The sequence below is a fragment of the Silurus meridionalis genome, chromosome 14 (assembly GCF_014805685.1).
Source record: "Silurus meridionalis isolate SWU-2019-XX chromosome 14, ASM1480568v1, whole genome shotgun sequence".
Lineage (NCBI taxonomy): Eukaryota > Metazoa > Chordata > Actinopteri > Siluriformes > Siluridae > Silurus > Silurus meridionalis.
The window spans coordinates 15,362,014-15,386,846 of record NC_060897.1 but is presented as its reverse complement, the minus strand read 5'-3'; the positions used below and the strand labels follow the sequence as shown (position 1 = coordinate 15,386,846).

Here is a 24,833-nt window from a genome sequence, read left to right as displayed (position 1 = left end):
GCCCCAATATAATCATCAAACGCCATAACGTAGCGGTCAGACTGCCATCAAACAGGCCCAGCATCCTGTTTTCCTGTTTATACTCAACAAACATCTAGATTGTTGTTGAAAAAACCAGATGGTGAATGGTTCGAACTGCACGTCCCTGCAATCCCAGTTGCCATAAAATATTTCAAGTTCAAGACTTTGATATTATCTTCTGATTAATGTGCATATATTGTGTAAGTTCATCAATCATGTGAGTTTAGACTACATTACAGAGAAATTGCAATTTTATTATCGATTATAAAATGAGTTGTTCCTCAAAATATTTTTCACCCATTACTTATTTCCTGACAAATAACAGACTTTTTGCGTTCTGGTTTCTGAGTAACCTGACAATGCATTTTTATGGCTAACATCAAGAGAAAGAGCCAATAGGGAAACTTTATACAGTTAGGTCCATGTTTGTAGAGTGTAGCATTATTTATTAGCATTGTTTTGCCTCTGTACACCCTTATAAATGATTTAATAAACTTATTTAATAGATGATTTTAGCTTAAATTCAAGTGATTTGAATTAACAGATTAACAGCCAATTCTAATGTAGTTGCTTATATTTTCCCATGCTCAAAAGTAATTGGACAGTCGTCTGATAAGACCGTTTCATGGTTAGGTGTGATCTGTTCCCTCATTATTCCATGGAATCATGGGTATAAACTTTCTGGATTTGATTTGAGTGTTGAATTTGGTAGCTGTTAATGGGAACTGAATTAAAAGAATTAGAGAAAAGTCAATGCAAGTGATGGAGGCCATCATCAAACTGAAAACATCTAAAAATAAATAAATATAATATAATCCCTTTTTTATTCAATAATAAATGTAAAACACACACACACACACACACACACACACACACACACACACACACACACACACACACACACACACACATATATATATATATATATATATATATATATATATATATATATATATATATACACACACACACCCTTAGACCATTAGGAAATGGGGTCTAAAAAATGTAGAGTATTTCATTAAATGTTTCCATTAATTATTTTTTATTTAATCAATTTGTGCCAATTTAATTGCTTACTCAATTTAATCAGTATAATAAAAAGTGTATTGCATTAATTTAATTTATTTTCTTTTTTCTTTTTATAAAATATTATAAAATATTATTATTATTTCACCGAGCAGGCATTTTATTTTAATTTGTTTTAAAAATGTAAACTGTATGTACAGTATGTATATATGTATATATGTATGTATGTTCAAAAAGACCTTTTGGAGGTAGCAAATCTTTAATAATAATAAAATAATCAACTTCCTTGTTAATGGTTTTACTGTTTTCTATGACAGCACGCCCAATCATGTTTTATTTCTTTGCATACAATAAACAAGCTTTATCTCGGCATACATGCTTTACATAAAGAAACCTTCTCCTGAATGCCCCCTTCCCCCCATCTTCAGCAGGTCCTAACCTGTGTAATCTCATCCCATCTGCCTCCCTCACCTCCATGTGCTGACTCAGGGTGTCCACTTACACTGCATATTGTTCCCTTATCCTGTACTCAAGGCCACTGGCACAAGCACACACCTGCACCCAACAATGAGATGCTTATTCAACTCAGGGATGCGGCTGCTCTTTGGGTAATGCACACGCACGTCGAGAAGAGAGGTGGAGCCTAGAATTGTCCTTCGAGCTTACTAACGGTCGGCTGGAGTACAAAGACTAGAGAGAAAAAAATCTGCCAGTATGTTTGGGTATGAACACTATACTATGGGGTGCAGATAAAAAGTGTATAGATAAATAGTGTAAATAAGTCCGTTTCTATTCACAGTAAAGGCATTTTCTAGACATGCTTAATACCAGCTATTGTAATTGCTAGTAAACACTCACTACAGGAGCTGGCTGCTCTCTGTTTTGTAGAGAGTGATGTAATTGTCAAAAGATGAATCATGACGAAAATTGATCTTTGTGTTTTTCTTGCAAACTTTAAAACTAATGTCAAACAACTGCTCCATAAGCTAACAAGCACTGGATACACTCATACTAGAATTGAAAATGTTTTGTGTGTGAGTTTCACATGTCCTGGTTGAAATACCACGTTGCTGAATTGCAAACAGTTAGCTCGTTTTAATCATACGTAGTTAAATTTTTCCGAGAAAGTTTGCGGTTCCTTATGTTGCACAATATTATGCTGTGAGGTTTAGTGGTTATTGATGAATTTTTACGTCTAGCTTGTTTATTTATAGCCATAACTTGTAGACAAATCTAATAAGCTAGCATTTCTGCAGCTAGCAAGTTGATTTGGCATTATGAATAGTCTATATAAACATTTTCATTTTATAAACCATCAATTGGCTCTCATGAACACTCATTTACATGAAATGTTTTCACATATACCCACACATTTATATAATGTAAGGTTTAAACGTCCTACACAAATCTGAGCTCAGTTGAGTAATACATTAATTAGTCATTCACATAATCTGTGTAAAACATTCTAGAATAAAGATGACATCAGTTGAAATCTCTTGCATATTGTCTAATTTTTATGGTGTTTCCAATTTGACTACAATAAATGATGTACACAATTATTAAACCTTTTCTTAGACATGTGTTGCTACATTTCTTTCCAGCATTCTATTATATATACAGATCATTTTTTTTCTTTCCTTTAATAAATGTTTTTTTTTTTTTTATTCATTCTAATTAACTGTTCTCCACTTAGTTTGCTTAATATTTTACTAATGAAATGTAGTAGTCACTTATTGTCTGGACTTTGGCTTTGGAGCTTGGATTGGAAAGCAAGTTTAGTAGCATTTAGCTAAGATATTTTAGTATATCCTAGTATTTTAATTACCTCACAGCTTTGTTTGGATGGTGTGTGTGTGTGTGTGTGTGTGTGTGTGTGTGTGTGTGTGTGTGTGTGTACTGGGGGTGGGGGGTGTCAGTGGTTGATGGTCAGTTAGTCTTAGAATGCAGCTGGTTGACCCTGTGCTGGTGGTAGGGTCAGCATGAGAAAATTGATACTCTTTCTCTTGAAAACATACTCACATTTTTAACTTTTGTTTTTGAGTGGGAGAAAGAGATCACTATCCAAGAAAATTTCAAATATCAAGATCAGGAGTCTTGCACCAGAGTGCCTGCTTTGCTAACAACAGACATTGGGCTGTGAGTGTGTCTTAGTTCTGCCCTAAGGGAGAGGAACATAGTGAATGATACAGATATGACACCCATATCACCTGGATAAACAGGTCTGGAGACAGAGGAGAGCAATTATAGTGTTGAGTGTCGGGAAGTATGGCTAACTCTGACACCTCCAAGCAATATGTAGAAAATAATTGTAAAGATCACAAGCCATGCATATGCACCCTGGGTATGTCAGAAAACACTACTGACTTCCTTTATTTATAGAGCAGTGGCATGAAGACATTTAAACATCTGTTAACATCACATTAGCAAATGTGGGCTGCGGGCATTCAGTGGAAAGAAGAAATTACGCAAAACACATGCGTGAGATATGAGATCTTGTGTGTAAAATTGGACACTAGAACCTACAATGTAGGCCGATAAATATTGCAGTCAGCTAAGATGGAAAGACCTTTCTATATAACTAAGTATATGGTGTGTATATCAAATACAATTTTATTTGTCATGTACACATACATATAGAATACGAATGCTTTGAAATGAAATGCTTTTTATGACAGCCCGGCATGAGCCAATATAATGAGGAGAAAAATATCAGGCCCACCACAACAGTGTCATCAGCAAACTTAATGATGGTGGTGGAGATAGAAGTGGCCACACAGTCATATGTGTACAGTGAGTACAGCAGGGGGCTCAGAACACAACCCTGGGGAGCTCCAGTGCTGAGGGTGAGGGTGGATGAGGTGTGTTTGCCCACCCGGCAGGCTGAGTCCCAGGACCTTCAACTTATAGGTGAGCGTGGAGGGAATCATGGTGTTGAACGCTGAACTGTAGTCCACAAACAGCATCTTTGCATAATTTCCTTTTCTGTAGTCCAGGTGGCTCATTGTTGTGTGTAGAAGATTAGTGATGGCATCCTCAGTAGAACAGTTCTGGCGGTACGCGATCTGTAGATGGGCCAGTGTGTCTGGTAGTGTCGTAGTGATAAAGTCTCTGACCAGTCTTTCAAAGCACTTCATCACTACTGAGGTCAAGGCTACAAGGGGGTAGTCGTTGAGGCAGGTGGGCTGGGTCTCTTTTATATTTATTTATTTATATATATATATATATATATATATATATATATATATATATATATATATATATATATATATATATAAGAAGCTAGCCCGCCTGCCTCAACGACTACCGCCTTGAGTCAAAACAAAAAGACAGGGTTTTTTGTAGGATTTAGATCTGGGCCAATCCAAAAGTTGTTGTTTTTCTTCTTAAGCTATTTCTTTGTTGTTTGTAGTGCTTTGTGTTCTTGTCATCTTACAAAGGCCTGCAACATTTGTGCTACAGGTAGCCCCCGACTTATGAAATAGATAGGGACCGGAAAAGGGTTCGTAAGTCAATTAATCGTAAGTGGAGAAGAGTGAGACTTATGTTTCTCGGTCCCACTATGCATGCCTGCCAGGCGTTATTCTTCTTCTCCGTCTTTTTGCGGTGTTGTTAAATCTGAAAAGCGCATGTGGATTTTGAAAGTTTTCTTGAATATATTATGTTTTTTTGGTTTTTTTTTCATGGTCGTGTTCTTATTATTCATAGGTCAGGGGCTAACTGTATTGGTATTTGGACATGTCTATCTGGAACATTACCTAATCAACATTTATCAAATATCACAATTGTCATGTTAGTTGTATGTATGTGTATGCTTTTGATAACAATAAATTCATAGCACCTTTACCTCATTTCCCTACACCTTTATTTTTGCACAATTTGTGAATTGAATTGAGCCGGTCTCTACTCACTACATCATATTGGCACATTTATGCACTAGTATGTATGCTGTGTACATGTATTTTGCACAAAGACAATAAAATGTAATCTAATCTATGCAGGCCCATTTTATTTTTTATTTTGTTATTGCACCCCTAAGCAGCAGTACATACATATACATAGTCATTCACCAAAATCTTTGTATCTTTGTAATTTTGAGGACGTTGGTTCTTCTGTCACGCAACCCGCATGCTTTCCCGCATCAGAAAGTTTAGTCAGCGTCTTGAATTAATTGTGATAGCACCGTCTTAGGGCTGCTTATCACTGTGTCTTTGTTTCGTTAATACTACAGTACAGTATTATTTGCATCGACAGCAACACAAACAGCTGGAAGAGGCTCTGTCAGGAGGAGAGGATGAGGAGAGAAAGAGGAAGTTGACAACGGCAGAACTCTGCAATGTGGCTAAAGGTGCAGCAATTTGTAGAGAATCACCCTGATAAAGCAGCAGCAATTAGAGCTATAAACTTGCTTTATAACATCGCTATGTCTCACTTTAGTGCTGTCTTAAAAAGTCACCAAAAGCAACACATTTTTTAAGAAAGTTGAAAAAGTGGATAAATTTGAAAAAAGGCGAAAGTAGTTTAAGCAGTGAAACGAAGGAAATTGTATTAAAAAAGAGAAAAAAATAACATATAAGTGATTCGGGTGATAGTTTACCCGACATCATAATGGAAGGGTAAACTATCCTCCAAACGTCATCTCCATCACGCCAGCAGTTTTTCTTTTAAATATTAAGGCAGCATTATTAAATGCAAAATACTAAATCATATCAGTGCATATTGGTTGTATTTTAATTTTTATATTAATATTTGGGGTCGTTCCCAACCCCACATTATCCCACTTTCTATTATTCCTTATAGGGAAATTTGTAACTCGATGTACACTGTATACATTGTACGTTTCCTGAATCCCCTCACAGAGTCATGAAACATAGTAAAGAAACATTAAGTGAGAAACATTTGAAAACATATTGTATACAGACAGCGCTTTGCTTTATGCCAATGCTATCAATGGTCCCATCTGCTGACACAATTAGTTGTGTATCATTTTTGGATTAAGTCAACTCACATTTCAGCCTCACAACATGTAATTATAATACAACTATCATAATGTCAAAAAGCTGTTTCCTGAGGGTTTAGGTAAATTCATTGTTACGTGCCTAGCTCAGGTGTAGCTTACATGTATATTAGCATCATGTGATTGAACAGTTAGTTTTTGTATGTATGTTCAGCATGACCATGATACATAAAGACAATCCAAGTCACTTTTTCTATGCAAATTGTTTACAATTGCTACATTATAACCTTATGCATGTGTCCAGAAATTTTTGAGCACATAAATAGCACTTAATAGAGTCACATCACATTAACAGAGCTTTAGCTTGCACAGAAACCTATGCAGGGCTTTTACTGCGTTTTTATACATACATGAAATGCATACATGCATGTACATGTTCCCCTTTTTCATAGAAGGGTGACAGTTCTAATAGGGATTAAAAGGGCAGAGAAATCCTTGTGTTTTTCCTATGTGACCTAAGAATGTTCCAATTAGACACTGCATATTTTTTGCTCCTCAGTTATTGACAGTGTTGTTGTTGAATAAATACATACCACTGTGCCTTCAAATCCTGGTTTCTTTTCCAAATAGCTCCTAAGGTCCCTGCCTCTCACTTTATATTCAGCATAGCTGCTTTACATATCTGTGATGCCAAAGGCTGACACCGAGCCACTGTGTTCATTATACAAGTAACAGAGTTCACCACAGAACGTAGTGAGAAGGATGCAGGTTGTTTCACCCCTGCATTTTTGTGCTTCTACCACTTCATCTCACACCAACACGCATCTGTGCATATATTTATATACACACATATAGATTCTGTCTCAACTAATCACAAACAGATCAGGAGCTCTTTCTTGAACCCCACGCACACACACACACACACACACACACACACACACACACTTCACAGTCCCAGCTTGGCCAGGGGAGGCAATTTTTCCCTAAGATGAAAAGAGAAACATGGTTGTTCGCCACCCAGCAGCATCCTTCCACTACATCGCAGTGTTGGTTGTCACTGATGGGCTTCAGTGATGCTTTACAATGACACCTGGCTCTGTGACGCCTCAACCTAGGCTGGCACACACACAGGCTGCTCACACACTGCTGTCAGCCTGTCCTGACAGAGCTCGCTAGACAGCTAGCGGCAAACACAGAGCGATGTCGAAGTTAAGAGGATGGGGGCCCATTATTCCGGCAGCCGCAGGGACGTGGAGATCCAAAAAACCACACAGAACATGATGAAAAGCCGCACCGAAGCGTTCTCTCAGCAAGTTTGGCCAGGCTTTGACTGTTTCAGGCTTTTCCACCTCCCTGTCTAGTGCGCTGTAGAAACTTTCCAGTATTTCACAGACTGTGACATAGTGGATGCGGTGGATATTATTCTAGTAGATAGAGTAATACGGAGAAACCATTGTTTGTATGGGACCTGCTGCTCTCAATCTGTATAATCAGTTTATTTCTTTTATTTACAGTTGAAAATCAACAGGTCTTTGTTTCCTTGTGAAAAAAAAAGTTTTAGTTAATAAGAACATTTTTTTTTTTTTTTTTACTCGATGGCACAAACATGTGTCTGGATGTTTCTAACCTCCATGAACCACTTGCTTGGTATTTGACAAAAGTTTAATTTCCATCAAACATCCTTCTGGGAATTAAACATACTTTGTTAACAAGAGGGAAAGCAACTTCAAAACAATTTGTTGCTACTCAGAATTAATTTTTCTTCCCTCCAATGGCAAACAACTGGAAGAGTTCACAAACCCTGGAAAGATGACTCCAGTGGAAAATTACTGCTCTATCCAGATCAGGCTCTTCCTTCACACTTCAAGCACTATAAACAAAACAATGCATCCCATAACATACACACGCAAAATACACAGGATGTATAGATTCATCTGCTTGTCACTTAATAAATCATAGGCTCCGAATGAGTTGTTTGATGTGGATGAATCAAAGTGGTTAGGTTTGATTGATCTAATCATTCATCTCCAGAGGTGGGAAGTAATGAAGTACAAATACTGTACTTAAGTAGATTTTTCTGGTATCAATACTTTACTTCATTTTTTATTTTTGTTTCAGTAATTTTTTACACAAAAATATGTATTTTCTACTTCTTACATTTTCAAACCAGGCTCGTTACTTTAGTTTTAATCTATTTTGTGAAATGTCAATATTTTTTCTTCTCATTCTGTGCCGTTTTCAGCCCTTCAGCCTATTTCCTGTCATTGCCTGGCTTTTTCAATATACCATTGGTGTATCATTTCCTGGCTCTCACACACTACAGACATAGGCTAGTTTGCGAAGCTCACAATGAGCAAAGCAGAAGGTAAAAAGAAGTATGGGGGTAACGTGGATGAGACAGAGGGAGTCAGCGATGTAAACATGAGACATTCCTGATTATCATCTTTTTTCTGCTTGTGCTCTATATTGTGGATGTTCAGCCTGAAATTGAAATCCGTTTTTTTTTTGTATCAATATATTAATTAGGGCTGTCAAAATGAACGTGCTAATAACATGTTAACGCAAATTAATCTTAATGCCATTAATTTTATAAATGATTAATGCAGCATGCATTTCTGTTTGATCATTTTTATAGAAAAAATTTAATAAATAAATATAAAAGAGGCAAAATTACAACCTTCAACACGACACACCTTTATTTATGATGTCATTTTTTACTAATTTTTACTCAAAAAAATGTATCACTAAACATTAGTTTTACTGATGCGCCACATCTCAATTCAAGCACCAAAATCCGCCGTGATGAGCACAATTAAACCTCTGGGGTCGACAAATGCGACATCCTCATAATCCTCATAATGCTAAATGAACATAAATTACTCTGACTTTTTTGATGCTACAGATAAAAGCAATACATCATACAAATCTGTAAAGGGTCCACTTTTATTTGTATATACTCATAATAACAAGAACAAAACGCTGTGCTTTTGTGAAACAAAGAAATCAGACAGACTGCGCTCTCTTGTCTTCTCTCTGTACAGACACATAAATAATACAACCTGAATCTCAGTGCATATTTGCCTTACATGCCTAATAAATACATGAATAGAAAGCTTGAAATGTCATCTTCTAAATGAACAATTTAACAATAAAAAGAAACAATCTTTTTTATTTATAAGTCGACAATTAATTAGAAGATATTTTTACAGAATTATATAATTAACATAAAGCAAACACACACACACACACACAAATGTCAATAACAATAAACTGCCTTAAAAAAAAGGACAAGCAATTTTATGTGTAAAAGGGATATAAAAGTATTAGTATAAATAATTAACGTTTTATTTATATTTACCATATCTGTGTATTTATCATTAGTGTGTGTGTGTGTGTGTGTGTGTGTGTGTGTGTGTGTGTGTGTGTGAGATATCTACAAAACATTTGACTTTTTACACTACATTAAAACATTGTAATTGGTTGTTTCTGGTTTGTGGGATTTTGTATTTTTTTTTTTTTTACAAACGTAGCAGTCACATATATAACTATTAGGCTTTTGGAGGGAGAAAATCCTCACACAATATTCAGTGAATGCCACACTAAAAGGATATTCAACAATCCGAAACAAAAAAAACTTGTTCTGATGTACAGATGCAGGCATATTTTAAAAGCTACAATTAGTTTTATGTCGATGACTAGCTATGGTTACTTCTTATACCAGAGCCACCTACACTACAGTCTGCGCCTACTCCATGATTGATTCGGACTGTCACAGCACTCCTGCCTGGTGCCTTCTCACACACCACGTAAAGAATTCCACTGTCATGCCGTCCTTCCCGGGCATTGTTTGACATCAAAGCGTGGTGGGGCACATTATCATTTTTAATCAGCAGCTGTGAACCACGCTGGCACAGGATGCCTTCGGCCCCCCATGCGCCCATTACCCTCTCGCCTCCAGGAAAGCCAAACAAAACGGCTCCCTTTGAGTGCGCAAAGTGACCTGTCACTGGAAATTAGCGAGACCCCCTTTCGGCTCGCGCCATTGCCACTTGGCACTGGCTCGTCCACAGGATCTCTTTTCATCTCATTTGCAGATGGGCAGATGGGGAGTAATGAGAGCCGGGCTCAGCTTGTTACCCTTGTGCGTTCCCTTCAAACCTCAAACAATTAAAGAACACACCGCAGGAGAGAGCGCTTTAGCCAACATTACTCGTAAAGCTAATGCCATTCATCATCATAAACTAATTGGAAGGATGGTGTTTATAGTTAATGAACATAAAGTACATAAAAAAGAGTGACTTCAGAGGGAGTGCTGGCCATGACCCTTGACCTGGACCTGCATTTAAAGAAGCAGATGAATATCTCTTCTTTCTCAACAGACCGAGCATGAAAGCAGCTGCCGCAACACAAAGGATGAACAACAATGGCTGACGTGAAAGAGGGTGCCAGAGCACACTGAGCTAAAACAAATGTGAGCGCTACACACAGAGCCAATCTAACACACCGTGCAGTGCAGCAGGAGGCTCAGACATTTTGTTTGTTTTCTCTGGCACTGTGAATATGCTCAGTGAGACATGGTTCCATGGAACGAGGACTGAAAACATTATAATACACTATTCAAAAAGGGCTGTGGGATGCTGAATTTAGACAATCGGACATATTTCTAATTCCTTATAGGTTTTTCTTCTTCAGATCAGGTCTGAGCTTTAGCATTGGTATAATAAGTGTGATTAAGTCCATAAGCCATGAGATTTATCGAATCTACTTTGATATTTTTGGTTGAGAAAAGATGCTCAATGGTGACGATGCTCACCTGCTGCTTTACAGCTACTGTGTTAATGTCAGAAGTGGGCAGAATTTTTTATTGTTCTTCCTGTGTCCATGTGGGTTTCCTTCCAACTTCTCCGGTTTCCTCTCACCTTCCACAAAGTAAAGTGATAGCATCAATTGTAGCTTGTAAGTGGCTGTTATATTCATTACATTACTTTTTAAACACACTTGAGTAAATCAATTTCCTAAATTAAAAGTAACCTTGTGCAGAAAGAATTAGGGGGAAGAATCATTACAACTAATGATCTAACCTGCATATTGACTTAAACAAAATTGTAATATTAGTTAGATCTAAAGTGTTCCACAATCAAGACAGATTAAAATGAAAGAGAGAGACTCTAAAAGAGACAGAAAGAGTGTTTCAGGTTCTAAAACTTGTGGTATGGGTGAATGTTTAAATAAGGGAAACTCCAGTCAAAATATCATTTTATTTTGACTATACTAAGTAGAGGATTTGCTTCAATAAATTGACCTTGCTGTATAATGTGAATGTGTGTGTGGAGATGTGCATGCATGCATGGTCTCCTGAGATTGGACTGGTTTTCATTCAGGGTGTGTTCCTGCATTGCACCCACTATTCCGAGGATAGTCTCCAGATCCACTTCAACCATGATGAAGAATGATAAATAAATAAGACTTCATATTGTACCACTGCTCATCTAAAATATACTTGCTGACAAATTTGGCAAAATACCTGCAGTTTAAACAATACAAGTTAAAAGCAATGCAAAGGATACATGGGGTCAAAGACACAACTGACATATATGTGCTGTGTTGACATGGATCTTTATAATGGTTTCATGTGAAGGACAGGTTAGACATAAATATGCTTCAGCTACCCCTACCCACATTTACTGCTCACATGTGATCTCGATTGCTCCGCTTTGGAAAACATGTGCCATCTGCTAAACTGTGTGTGTTACGGGCTCATTAAAACTTCACCATGACAGAGATGCTCTTTCTCTCTTCTTCAGCCATTTACAGAGACTTTTTCAAGTTTTGAATACTGTACTTAATATGGGCATGGACAAATACTGACGCCTTATGCAAATGTATGTTTATTATTAGTGAATGCATAGTCACACAGAGCATGAAGTCCAAATATACTTGTAAATGTTTGAAAGTAAATATGGTGTTTTAAATCATCAGGACACCAAACGGAACAAACAGATTTTGGCGCTTGCTTTGAGATTTGGTGCATCAGTAAAACAAATGTCTTGTGATAAAAACATTTTTATTTTTGGTGGATTACATTTAATTTATATCTGAGTAAAGAAAGGACATTTTGAATAAATGTGTGTTTTGTTAAAGTTTTTGATTTTGCCTCTTTTATATTTATTTAAAAATGTCAAACTTGTTAATTTCAAGAATTATTTTATATATATATATAACTTAGGGAATTTATGGAGTTTTATGTTGAAATAATAAAATGTATTAATAAAAATATAACTTCTATATTCTTGCGAAAAATTTTGAAACATAAACACCGCGATAAACGGGGATTACTGTATATATATATATATATATATATATATATATATATATATATATATATATATATATATGTACATAATATAGAATGCTATAATATATTAATCTTTATATACTGTTAGTAAATGGTTATAAAAGCAGAGCATTTTATTTAAAGAGCATACTCTTATGTGGCTTACATTTTTCATGTTTCATGTATTGTCTTTATACATTATACATTCAGAGATGCATAGAAAGAAGGTGCATGCTACTTTATACATAAAATCTAACAATGGTATTGAATGGAAGGTGGGGAGGCCAGGCTGCTTCATACCACTGTGGGATTTTATCTCTCACAACACAGCTCAGATCTCTACCGCAAACTCTAGAACCAGACTGCCTCAAACTGGCCTTTCAAACAGCAGCAATCCAGAGGTGCTGGATCAGATCAGATCTTAGGAAGCTTATCAACTTCAGCTGAAATCGAACAAAGAAGTGCATATTCTTGTTTATGCGTCATTTCCTCGTTTCAAGGCTCCCCCCTCCTTCTTTCTTATTTACTTTTAAATGTTAAACCTTTGAAGTGCTTCAAAGACAAGGTGCAATAGTTGGATGGGGTTTGTCTGGTATTCCTGTACCACCATTTTTAGATAGCCAGATAGGGGTTACTTAGAATGGAAAATAATAAACAAGTGTTGATTATGAGGACCAGTTATCATGTTCAATCCAATTAATATGATTATTCCTGTAATGTTTCCAAAAAATAGGCATAATAAGTGCATACAGCATAGATGAACTTTTGAACTTTTCAGGGCCTTGACAGAATATGTGATTGTTTCATGTTTTTATGACCAAAATACAAATGACTGTCAACTGACAGTAATTAATACACACTGCTGATGAAAGGCCTAGAGGATTTTCCTGTATACATTGCTGTTGTTCCCATCATTCACTCCATTACTCTTTCCTGTGCCATCTCATGATCTCCAGTCCTCACACAGACGAACTGAAAGAGAAAGACAGCCGAGCAAGCATCCTGCCTGTCAGACTTTAAAGCAAAGGAAGGAGACTGCTTTCTCTTTATGGCCTGCAAGCTCTCCCAGATAAGACCAGAAGGCCCAGGAGAAGCAGAAAGAAACCCAGCTGGAAAATTTGAAGGGAGTGTGGGGGGGTGTTCTTCCACCAAGAGACTTCTGAAGTTCTGATAAAGGCAAACAAGAAAAGTCACCCACATACTTTTTGCCATATTTTATTTCCTGTTCTGTCATTACTGATAGAATAATGAGAAAGATAAGTTCTCAGAAACATTACTGATGTTTCAGTACACATGCAGAGATTGGACTTAAAATGAGCAGGGGTCTTGTGCCAGTAAGATTATAGAAATCGGTGAATATTATAATATACATTCTTTAAAAACAGCAGGCCAAACTGTCATTAAAGAATGGCTTGAAAGGCAACGTCAAAAGGCAGTTCTGTCAAGGCTCCATCAAAATGGGGCTAAAATCGATGTAAGGACCATAGCACTGTAGAAAGTCAAGCCATGAATAGTTTAGTAGGAAATTAACTACTAGTCAAGAGAGTTAACTTGTTCTTGAGTTAATGGCAGTGCTAATGCCGGGATCAAAACAGTGAGTTTTGGTTTGACTGGAAAATCTTTGGCAGCTCCTGTAGCATAAGTCTAAAAGTGCATAGGGGGTCAGCCTTTCAAGCATAACAAGAGAGAAGAGCTGAGATAGAATACCTCAGATCTCTTGTTCTTTCTCAAGCATATCTGAGAGAATACCTCAGATCTCTTGCTTTCTCCCTCACTTTTTCTCTCTATCACCCTGACTCTCCAGCTGGTCAGGGTCACGCCGGCACAGCCATCTTCATATCTTGTGATTAGCCTGTGTGCCTCAAAAGGAAGGCTTTGAAGTGACACCAAAGTCAGCCTCTTACATCTCTCATCTAGGGGGTTTCTTTTAACACCAGAGGACCGACATTTCAAGCTTTTCTCTCTTTGTGTGCAGGCTGCTTTGAATTCTTTTTTTTAAACACTAATTTTAACATCTTCAAGGCAGAGGCTAAACCTCATAGTTAAGATTCCTCTCTTTGACATCTTCCTTTGGAGCCAAACAAGCGTTCAAATGTAGCGGAGCTTCAAAAACTATGAAGGAGCGTTGACTAAGTTTGATAATCTTTTTCACTGGCTTTTGGCACGCTTTTTTGTTGTTGTATATATATATATATATATATATATATATATATATATATATATATATATATATATATATACTTACAGTACAGACCAAAAGTTTGGACACACCTTCTCATTCAAAGAGTTTTCTTTATTTTCATGACTATGAAAATTGTAGATTCACACTGAAGGCATCAAAACTATGAATTAACACATGTGGAATTATATATGGAATTATATACATAACAAAAAAGTGTGAAACAACTGAAAAATTTCATATTCTAGGTTCTTCAAAGTAGCCACCTTTTGCTTTGATTACTGCTTTGCACACTCAAGAGGTAGTCACCTGAAATGGTCTTCCAACAGTCTTGAAGGAGTTCCCAGAGATGCTTGGCACTTGTTGGCCCTTTGCCTTCACTCTGCGGTCCAGCTCACCCTAAACCATCTCGATTGGGTTCAGGTCCGGTGACTGTGGAGGCCAGGTCATCTGGCGCAGCACCCCATCACTCTCCTTCTTGGTCAAATAGCCCTTGATGCCTTCAGTGTGACTCTACAATTTTCATAGTCATGAAAATAAAGAAAACTCTTTGAATGAGAAGGTGTGTCCAAACTTTTGGTCTGTAATGTATATATATATATATATATATATATATATATATATATATATATATATATATATATGAATGATAATCAAGCCAATTATGTCCAATTATAAACAGGTGATAACTTTCCATGACATGCACACATTATCTCCCACATGTTTGTTGTTCCAATTCATATTTATGGCTGGGCAGTATGTAGCTGAAAAACCATTCAACAACCAGTGAAATGGAGGTTTGGTTCATAATATGTAAAACTAAAATTGATTTAGTCCTATAGAGCAGCTGGCTCAGGTTTCTTTTTCCCTAAAACTGCTGACAAGTCCTTGAGCAAGACCTTACCCTCAAATAAGCCCCAGGGAGACCACAGCCAGGCTTCCTAGCTTAAAGCATCTCACATCAAGTGTGTATGCCATTTTGCTACTGATCTAACAGAATTTAAATTAATATTGCAGGATAAAGATACATCCCCAGAGGAAATATAAGAACTACAATCATAATTTAAACAAACATGTTTACTTGATGTTCTTAACCAAAACGCTTTTTGTTCCCCTTTATTTTTTTATAAACTGGGTGACAATTTCCTACTTATATACAGTATATATACATATATAGTATATTGGTATATACTGGTATAGAGTACTATATTGGTATAGCCACCAAAACCATCACATATTTTTTTTATGTCATGCACAAAACTGGTCAATTCATGGCCCTTTAACTCTCAACCTTCAGTTATGTATCTAATGGTTGAATAACATGGATTTGGAGACCTAAATTTAGCTATAAAGACCGTTTTGGCTCTTTGATTGCCATCTTTCATGTACATGGAAAGTTAAAACACAGTAAGGTTTATAATAAAATTGGGACATTAGGCATTGAAACCTATAACATCATAGGTAAAACCCTAGAAATGATACAATTTGCCCCCAAACCAGCATCTTTCTGTCATCTTTTTTTCATTTAACCACTCCTACATACAATCAGCAAGGGTTGATTTTTCTTGTTTTGCTGGGAAGATTTAGCAGTTCACACACTGGCATAATCTCCTGGTTTGTTTAGACCAGCCTCCACCCTAGCAAGAGCTGAGCACAGAGGTTCACTTTCTTTTCATTCTTCTTTTTAAAGCCTTCTCCTCCCCCTCTCTTCTGCTTACCACTATCCTTTACCAACCAAAACACCGATTTTCACACAAATGCTTTCTCTCTCCCTCTTTCTGTTCCTTCCCCTCTCTATCCGATCCTCTTTCAGTCTACCCTTATCATATAATCCATTACCACTGCCCAGATTTTGAACTTTCAAATGCTTTCAAGTGATCTCTTTCTCACTCTTTCTTTATGTACCTCCATGTTCTGTCTTTAAAGACTAGTGTGTGGCCGAGTGCCTCATGTAAGCTGAGTGTGATCGTCTGATCTCTGTCCAAGCCTATTCGACTCAGCAGTGGGTCTGGTTCCTGGGACTAGAGAAATAGTTGGTTGATGTTGCTCAAACCCCTGAACATTGCTTTCCACAGAGTTGCATGACATCATATACAGAGAATGCTTGAGGGGAAGGGGCAACTCCTATCCAATCACCCACTCTAATAAACACATAATTCCTATTTCTGAAGTTTACTTGTTTGTACTGTATACGGTACTAAACTTGACAGCCAGGATTGTTTTTTATAGCAGTTGTTCTTAAATTATGGTCTGTAGAACCCCTTGGGATCTATGAAGCATACCCATTGGGTTTTTGGATTTGTTGTTGTGGTGATGGAAATCACATCATATGGTCCCTTGAAATCATTTTAGAAAAACTGTTATAACGTAAAAAACATGTAGGTGTACAGGTTTACTTTTAAAAGCTGCTCTCTGAATATAAATTTTATTATTAAACAATGGCGAAAAAAGTTTGAGAATCCCTGTTTTCAAGTGTAGGCCCCCTATTCAGAATTGTAGCATGTATGACCATTTTTATTTGAGAAATATTTACAACACTCACAATCACTGATTGTTTCCGCATACACAGGAAAGCATTTTGGCTCGCTCACTCTCCCTTCCTCTTTGTACTTCTCTGATCTTCCTAACGTTGTTGATGTGCTCTGTCAGTGTAGCCATCATGCAAGTGTGCATTTTGTTGTTTTTCTTGCTAGGGCATCTCTGCAGCCATACTGTTTAATCACCAGGAGGATGTTTAGATTTCCATTGCACATTGCAGGGAACAAAACATAGCTGCTCCATCTTAGCCCTCCAAACAAGAACCATATGTTTGTCTCTCTTTCCCTCACCACCCCATCTTTTCCTCCCCTTCCAGAGGCCCTCCAACCCGCCTGAGCCAACGCTACCCCCAACTGGCTTTCCATGGGAAACGTGGAGGCCCAGAGATCCAGAAACACATGTGGTTAGCCATAAAAACGGCACATGGACTGTATGCTCTCCCTGCACTCAGCCCCCAACTCTTCAACCCTGCATACCTACCCTCACACAGAAGAAAGAGAACAAGAACAACAGAAGAAATGGGGGTGTGGGGGGGAGTGGAAAAAAGCAGCTTTTGAAACAAGGGACCTCATTTATCAAGCTAGATTTGAATGGATTTAATCGTAAATCGTCTGTATGAGCATTCACATCAGAATTTTCTTTTTTAGAAAATCCAGGAAAATGTAGAAATATTCATATTCCAGAGTGTCAGAAAAACATCCACATGAAAGTTCACTAGTTTAGGGACACCGTATAAAATAACATTGGTAAAAACCAGTTGTTTTACATCACTGGCATTAATTAAAGATTGGGAAGAAAGCAAGCCAACATAAAACCAATCATTCAATTATGAAGAAATAGTGGATGGACTGTTTGGACATAACCAATAGCTGTAAACAAATGCCTCAGATTATTCTTGTGGCAAATATTAGAAATATAATTGCTGTGTATAATTGTTCTAAAGTGGGCCATTCATCCCTATAGAAGAAGTACATAAGGAAGTGCATATTATTAAGTCTTTATCTGGGAAATCCAAACAGCAGGATTCAAAGACACAAAACTTAGTCATTAAGTAGTATACAGGAAATCTAGCAACAAGCTATAATACCCAAATGGATTATAAAAGCAACCTGCTAGCAACACAATAGCTATCACCTGGAATGTCTGAGCTACCAACTAGTAACTAGTTTATATGTAGGAACCGCCTATAAACACTATAGTGTCCTCCTGGATTACTCCCACATAATAGCAATTAACTCCTATGTAACCTGCCAAGTTTTCTTAGCAACTAACTAGCTACAAACTTGCAACTAACTGGGGTTATACTTAAACCACTCAGAGACACCATAGCAAACACTTGGGTCCCCATAAAAGCTACGTAGCAATACATTTGGGAACCAACTATCTACCTTTCACCCAATTGGGAACATGTTGAAACCTTCTGAAAACACTACTGCAACCACATGAGAACCAATAACAGCCACCTAGCAACATTCTAGCAATGATCTGATTTACCTTAGCAGCTGACTAACTGCGATCAAGTAACCAACTGGGATCATTTTGAAACCAGGTGGGACCCCATTAAAATAGTGTATGTATATCAAAATAATAATATTTTTTAGTGTTTAGTCTTTTAACTGTTCTTTAACTGTCCATAACAATCAAGAATTTGTAAACATTTAGTATATAATCACATATATGCGGAATGGCAACTGCTAGGCAAAATAAATGCAATTTATACCTAGCAGTAACATTTATTGTGTTTAATGGGTGCCACTACAAACACAATTAACTATACTTACACAAAAGGTATTTAAAGATTGATAAATGAAGTCCATTGAGATTAAAGGAAATGCTGATGGGCAAAAATCCCAGCAGTATATTGGCAGGAGAAAACAAAAGTGAGTGGCCACATGATGCTTGAACAGGATGCTTCCCCAACAATGAGGATCTTGTTGCAAGACAGTTAATCTCTTTCACTCCATGAGCCTAAGACAAACATCTCCAAAGGAGGAGCTTGGCCTGGGTGCGAAAATTCTGCTGCAACCCCCACAACATACAATAAGTATCCCCAGAGACACTGTTTCAGTACCTGTCTGTCCTTGTCCTGTGTTCTGCATTGTGTTAGTTCTGCCCTCAGGGTCTGAAAATCTGTTGTTCTGCTCACAAGGAAGATGTAAGCAATTTAAAATCCCATCTGCATGTTTCTTCTTTTCTGTTTGCCATGCCAAGGAGCAATGACTTACAGCTGGAAGGCTGCAACAAGCATCCATAATCCTACCTAATCTTACTTTTTAATTCACATTGAAGGCACTGTTTATAGGAAATGCCTGATAAGCCATGTAACAGCATTCTATCGTTACCCCCACCCTCACCCCCCCACCGATCTTTCAGATTCCTTAGTGTCTCATGGGCATATATTTGGTGGGATAGGATACATTAAATAACCACCTGAATTTAACGAAAAAAATGATGTCACTAGGCTGTCATGATTGATGTAGTCTAAAATAAATCCATTGAAAATATTTTTTCGAGTAGCCCCTTAATAAGCACTAGAGAATTAACAATAGTTGTATGATCTTAATCAAATGTACTGTATACAGATTTTCAGAAAGCCACCACCCCAGCATAGCCTAACAAAAAAAATCTAAGAATAGTTTGTTAAAGTCTTTTTATTATTATAATTTTACAAAGTTTGAATGGACTTTGAGAAAAGAAATTCAAATATACTTGACCCTGCTTCTGTCATCACTGTCACAGAGTGTGAGACAGAAAAGATTATTTGACCTCTTCTGTGATCTAATCCCACTTAAAGCAAAAATGGAGCTAATGGGCATTTCTTACCACTTCTTGTAGTTCCCTTTTTTAATCACTAGATAAATCATTAAATTCACTGATTAATCAACAATCTAAGCTGGCTGGTGATCATGCTGTCACATGATTTCCCCATGAAAGTCTAGAAAAGCAAGCAAATCAATTAACCATTTATCGAATCTCTGTTAAATAGCAAGTCTTAAATAAGAGATTATTCTAAATAATAATAGATTATTCTAAATATATTTATAATAGATTATTATAAATAGATAAACAACGTCGGCAAGTGCGTTGGCCAAAAACTAAATCCAGGAATCAGCAGAGGAACCTTTAAATAGTGTGAGAAGACTGGAAGAGAATGGGTGACATGAAAGGTTTGCTCTTGCCATTCTGTTGGTGTCTGGCCACTACCCAGACCAAGCCTGGCTGACCACACACTCCATGCTGCAGTCTGCAGAATCTAGGGTGCGGTGGACAACTATGCACAACCATGCATGTTTGCACTCAAATTGCGGGGTTTGAAGAGTAAGTAGTGGGGCCCCAGGCAGAGTGAGGGAAAGACAAGTTCTTCAAAGCCAGACTGGTGTCATATCCTATCAACTGTGTGTTCCGCCATCATGGATTTATTTCCTGTTTATCCCGTTGTTTAGCTGTGCCTTTGATCAGCAAAGTGACAAGCGTCACAAACAGGTGCTTAGAGTTAAGGTGCCACAACTGGCAGACAAAGATTGTGTCACACTTCATTTCCAGCTAGTGTTAGAGCATTTAAATAGGCATATCTCTGTGGCTGCTCTTGTTTCAGGTTTTGTAGAGGAATAAGATTTTTTCCTTTTTGAAATGTGTAGTATGAAAGGAAAAACTGTGAAGCCTTTTTTCCCTTAATTGGGGCTCGATGACCTCTACTAGGTCAGTACACTCATCTTTAATTAGAAGTAAAATAAGCACATTTTTGAGCAGATTGAAAAAAGTAGTATGCAATGCAGTGCCTCTGTGAATATAGATAGAAAAGTCCAGCAGTGGTGAAGTTATGCAAAATTGACCTTTCAGTATAAAAGGAAGAATAATGATTAACCTTTCTGCACAATAGCATAAGAAATCTGTATATGCATAGTAGAAACATATACGAACACAACTCGGTTATACGTAGACGCAAATACAAATCGGCGGTACACTCTTTGATTTTTTTTATACTGAAGAATGAGGTGTAGAATGCGACAAAAATATTATTTGAGTGGGAGATTTTTACTTTCTTATGAGCGCCATAGACAGCGGTCACATACGTATAGAAATACCACTTTCCTTAACCATTTATTCATTCATCATTAGTAACTGCGTGCTCGCGGCTTTAGTGGATAAAATTATGCTTCTGATTATATGCTGGTAAATAGAGGTCTCACGCTTCTCTCATTAGGGTGCCAGAATTCACACTCCATGCTGAGAGTGCTGTCATTTCTGTCTCTTGTTTCTCGGAACAGTACGGTAGGGGTTTATTAAATGAATTAACAACAATAGAAACAGACAATACCATTTCAGTTCAGGCCGTGTTCACTTCATGTTTAAATTCAAATACAGAAACACACATGATATTTGGAGCAATAAAATAAAAACTGAGAATGCGTTCCATTTAAACCATAATGCAGATGATGCAGATTCATAGGCGAGATGAAATGAAGTTTAGAATTAGCCGTGTTGGTTATAGAGACCAGCTTCTATTCAAGAGCAAGATTCAAAACCCACATATACGTCAGTATGCTGCAGTAAAGGAGGATGAGAAAGGGACAGTGGCAGTTTTGAAGGAGATTCTGAAGTAATCTCACATGAAAGACTCATCCATGGCGTTAAACCTCATCCAGCTCTTCAAACAAAACGTGGCATCTGACTTTACAGGGCTTGGACTTGAGCATAGCGGCAAGCAAAGACATGATACACTCTTCTGCACACTACACAAACTCAGCCCAGACACCTTGGCTGTTTTCAATTGTTCCAAGACTTCATGCTCTGTCAAATCAAGGAAATTGAATGAACACAAGCAACACAAACATCTTAAAAAAAAAAAAGACCATCATTCCACACACAGCCAGGCTGAAATTCAGCTCAGCCCTGAGGCACCGAGTGCTTCTCTAGCTGTAATCATAACCTGGCGTTGAGATCCGCCACTATCGCCACACCCCAAGCTTTCCCTTCCTTTCTGTTTTTAGAATGTTTGTGCCCTCACTGTGTTTCTGCCCCCTCTCAGTTTTTCACCTCGATCTTTTCTTTTTTTTTTTTTTGCCTGCTCTTTGCATTTCTTTACCTTCAGACACTATTAGAGCCTGTTTTACATAAGCATTATGGGAGCACTTTGATGTTTTTCCTGGCAATCACCCATCTCTCCCTATTCCACTTCTTCTCTCCCATTTCTCCCTGCCCTTATTTATCGTTTGCTTCCTTTTCATTCTATTTTCCCTGTTCCTATTTATCCGTTGCTTCCTTCGCCCTCCTTTCACCCTCACCGACCTTGTCATTTCTGGTTGTTCGCGCTTTTCAGTCCAAGCTCTGGTTGTGTTTTTCCCCTTTTCTTTACCTGCCAAACAGATCTGTCAACAGGGTTCCATTGTGTGGTGGAACCATTCTGGTGCTGTGCTCTACTTGGAGCAACAAAAGCCTGTGGTACAATAGTCGAAGTGGGAATCAGAGATCAGAGTCACTTTAGCACTCGTTCTTCCTCACTCACCACTGCACACAGTTTCTTCTAAAGCTTTGCTTAACACTCATTGCTGACCTCATACAAAGTGGGGAAAATGGTTTTTGTTTCGTGGACCAATGTTTCCGATGACTTATTATCTGCTGAGTTGAGCTACAGCTGGGTATTAGAAAGTATTAGAGTTAGATCAGTGTTGATTATTAAAGTTTGAAGTTTGCTTGGGAAAGATTTGCAACAAAGACAATCTAGAATATCACTGGGAATTTTAAATGAAAGGGTTACATATTTGATGAAACTGGCACAATATTTATTTTTCCCTTGGGGCCAATAGCGTGAATCTATCTCAATTTTTTTTTTAACAACAGTTTCACCATCATAGCACAGGAAGCTATAAAAAAAATTGAGCAATGCTGAAATGAGGAGCCAGTTAGAAGGAACGTGAAGAGAGGCGGGTCAGGCTTGATTCATTCTGACCACAGGATGCCAGAGTTGAGCCTGGCATTCCATTCAAGCAAACCTTGGCAGAGCATTACGAAAGCCAGGAGAGCACTTTACGACTCCCGCCTCTTTCTGTCTCTCACATACTAATATGTACTAGCAGACAAAACAGGGCTCTGGTGGCCAAATTATTGCTGCATTTATTAATTTTTTAGAAGGAAGCTCATTACAAGGTTGATAATGGGGATGATTATGTCAGAAATTTCTCACCAGGGTCTAAAGTGATTCATTAAGACTAACACATTGCCTGGCTTGTGTTTCAAGGGATAAATTCAATCTTCCCAATTATCCCTAGGAAGGAGTCCAACTGGTAAATGCAGGGGCAGAGCTATGGGTGGTGAAATACCACTGGCCACCCTGGGGATAGAACTGACTGGTTGTTCAATTAGAATTTTTCAGAAACAAGTTCTTTTTTTCGGGTATGACTCCGTTTAGCGGTCATGCGAGTTCCAAAAATCCATCGTTTTATTTTTTATTTTTTTATCAGCGAAAACATACAGCACCTTAGCCTGGGGGACTCGTTAAGCAAGTTCATTTCCATGGTAAAAAAAAATATGAAACCTGCTTCAATACAGTCCATGTTTACAATTTAGACACCGTGGTGTTGTGGACATATCGGGATTTTGTAATGGCAAACCAAACGTCCATCAAAAAGCATATTTAGTTGATGATCACGCAGAATTAAAGGTTGCCAGGTTGAATTAACTGCAAACCAATCTCACTCTGTGGCTACATTTAAACGAAATAATATAAATTCAAAATGCATTAAAAATAGTTTATCTCTATGTGAGAGATCTGGCAACTTCAATAGAAATGTGCCTTTTTTTTTTAATTGGCAATGGCTTTTTGGAACTTTCACCCCCACAGGACACTTTGCCAATTCCCACCCTCTGGCCAGCTTCCCCTATTCTACAGCAGCTACCAACTGAGCAGGGCGAAGGGTATCGTGTACTTCCTGTGTTACTTCATGTGAATCCAGCCACCACATCTGGTGCTAATTTTGCATTACAGGGAAGGAGATTACAGTTGGATGAAAACACTAACTTCTTTCTTAGTTAGTGTCAAACCGACTGACAAGTGAATGAACAATGCCGTCCCTCTCACTAAAAGATTGTGGCCCTGGTTTGCGCTTTTGGATTTCAGCCTATGGCCGGCTCTGACAACAGAATCTATGCTTGTGTCTGCTTCTTGAAGCAGTATGGATACCTGATTCAAGCATAGGAGGAAAAAACCTCCAGTGGACCTTTCTTTCTTGTCTCTCAAGTACATGCTCAAAAGAGTGATCTAAAGGCTTTCCCACAAGCTTCCAAGCGAATGTGTATTCTCGTCCCGCCAAACCGGGCAACGAAAACATTTGAGGGCTGAAGATTCCCACCTGCTGTGGAATGTTTAAAGGGCTGGAGTTGAGCTGAAAGAAACATGGGGGCTTTTCTCTTGGAAAGAGTTATGGTTTGGGAGTTTTCTCATGGTGGTGGTGGCTGTGGTGGGATTTATAATTAAAACGGAGATGATCAAGCAGGTCTTAAAGTCAGCTTGGAAGACTCAGCTAGCTGCGAAATGAAGTGAATGAACTTGTGTATACTTTAATGAACATGATTAACGACCGATCAGGGAAACGACTTAATGATGACCTCCCTGTGTTGATAGTCATCATGTTTGCAGTTTTTTCACTGGGAAAAGCAGATATTTTACAGAAACACGGAATCTGGAGGTTTGGATTTCACAATGAGCCAAAAATGTTTGTATTAGACATGATGATCTGATCATTTGCATTCTATAATGAAACATGTCTACCCTTATTGGAGTG

General features: G+C 37.8%; 1 long non-coding RNA gene across 1 annotated transcript in view; it reads left to right on the top strand.

Moving 5' to 3' along the window:
• LOC124396833 overlaps positions 1-19,389 on the top strand; it is a 57,491-nt gene extending 38,102 nt beyond the window's left edge. The window contains exon 3 of the long non-coding RNA XR_006927842.1: positions 17,369-19,389. This is a non-coding gene — a long non-coding RNA (uncharacterized LOC124396833). The remainder of the gene's footprint in view (positions 1-17,368) is intronic.
• The last annotated feature ends 5,444 nt before the right edge of the window (positions 19,390-24,833 follow it).